The following is a 2,095-nucleotide window of genomic DNA, read 5'->3' as shown; positions in this document are numbered from 1 at the left end:
TGGGAAGATCCCCTGGAGAAGGGAAAGGCTACCCACTCCAGTATTCTGGCCTGGAGAATTCCATGGACTATATAGTCCATGGAGTCAGAGTTGGACATGACTGAGCAACTTTCACTTTTTTTTCACTTTCTATACTAATATAATATGGACAGTATACTAATACTCTGAATTAAGTCATTGAATTGTACACTGTAAATGGTTTAATTATTTATGTGCATGGGTGCTAATTCGCTTCAGTTGTGTCTGACTTTTTGCAACCCCATGGACTGTAGCCCATCAGGCTCATCTGTCCATGGGATTCTCCAGGCAACAATATTGGAGTGGGTTGCCATACTGTCCTCCAGGGGATCTTCCAGACCCAGCAATCAAACCAGTGTGTCCTGCGGCTCCTGCATTTCAGGCATGTTCTTTACCGATGAACCGCCAGGGAAGACCAGTTTAATTATATAGTGTGTGAATTGTATTTCAATAAAGTTGTTAAAACTAAATGAAATTTATGGCTATAATAACTTTATTCTAACCCAATAGAATTATGTAATTTAGTGTGACAAAGTGGAAAGAAAACAGTTTTTAAATTGGGAATCTTATACTCTTAGTATGGACTGGTCGTTTTGAAGAACTTAGGCCAGAAACAAAAAAGTTAGTGGTTAAGAATCCACATGGAAGTTCCAGGTCAGGCCCTTCACCCGCCTCGCTCGGCCCTCGCTATGACTAGGAGCCATGGTGCTGGGTCGGCGGCAGCAGCAGCAGTGAATCTGAATGCATCCTACTTGAGATTTCAAGAGTTTTGGATACTAGATTAGATACGGAAACTCTGTCTATATGTGTGCAGCTTTGTGAACAAGGAATTAACCCAGAAGCTGTATCATCAGTTATTAAGGAAATTCGCAAGGCCACAGAAGCCCTAAAGGCTGCTGAAAGTATGACAAGCTGACTTTCTGAAGAAATCCTGATGGGCTATGTCAAGCTGTGTAAGAGGATTGAAGATTGCATTGTAGTCAAGAACATATGACTAACAATGAAATCACTGCATGGAGCAATGTGGAAACATTGTCCTTTTTAAAAGAATTATAAAACCATAGCTTTATAAATCAGTGGAAAGTGGCTCACAGAGAAAACTATCAGTTGTGTTTACATCACATCTTTTTTTTTTTTTTTTTTTGCTTTAACCGCTCTAATCCTTTGGCATTGCTGTGTTCATATTTATGTATTCCTAATTTATAGCTCTGATAGCTTTAATTTTCTAAGCAGTCCATCAGATGTGCACATCTGCTGTGCCTGGGTGAACTATAGTGGAACCCATCAGCAGTAATGTTGTAGTTAAGACTTGTTGACATTTCCATTATAAACTTAAATTTTGAATTGTTGAAGCAAAATTACTGTGGATTTATGTTGTATTAGGCTGAAAGTTGACAGAATTTCCACTACCATGTGTGGGTTTTTGATTTAGATATATTATGCATATCAGAATCTTGTTTTTTATAAGAACATGGAAACCGTGTTGTTAATCTGCTCTTTAACAAAGAATATTTCTTTTTTTAAACATAAAGTTTGAGTGGCAGTTAATAGTGTGACCCAGATCATATTAATATTGATTAAAAAGTAAAACTTTTAGAAAACTTAGATTTTTAAAGGTAATGACAGAGCTTAGCTTAGTATTATTTGTCATTTGATTCATTTAAATTTAGGGAAAATATTAATTGAGAATGTTTTTCTAGGTTTTTAATTCACAATGAAACAATTCCAACATGAAAAGTCTTTTTACTTTTGTTAAATAAAAATAATTTGAGTGCTTACTTAATAAAATACCTTGAGTGGTTATCTAGTAAATCACCAAACAGGTGGTGACATTCAATAAATAATGTTACTATTTTCTGAAGGAATAAAGATTTCCAGTCATTAAACAAAAAATAATCATGTTTTCTGCATCAGGAATTCTGAATATGCCTTTCTAAGATCATTTTTGTGCGTCATAATTTTTACCCTGTAAGTTTTAACTAACTGAAGTGATGGTTCAAAATAAAGTTTAGAAAACTTAGGATAATATCGTTTCTGTTCCTCTAACAGAATCTCCATGAACGATTTTTTCCCAAGA

General features: G+C 35.3%; 1 pseudogene; it reads left to right on the top strand.

The window, feature by feature from the left end:
• The first annotated feature begins 707 nt into the window (after positions 1-707).
• LOC114109410 (mitotic-spindle organizing protein 1-like) lies at positions 708-1,563 on the top strand (annotated as a pseudogene).
• Positions 1,564-2,095: the final 532 nt, after the last annotated feature.

The sequence above is a fragment of the Ovis aries genome, chromosome 11 (assembly GCF_016772045.2).
Source record: "Ovis aries strain OAR_USU_Benz2616 breed Rambouillet chromosome 11, ARS-UI_Ramb_v3.0, whole genome shotgun sequence".
Lineage (NCBI taxonomy): Eukaryota > Metazoa > Chordata > Mammalia > Artiodactyla > Bovidae > Ovis > Ovis aries.
The sequence above is the reverse complement of the archived record's forward strand: the minus strand, read 5'-3'. Positions and strand labels throughout refer to the sequence as shown.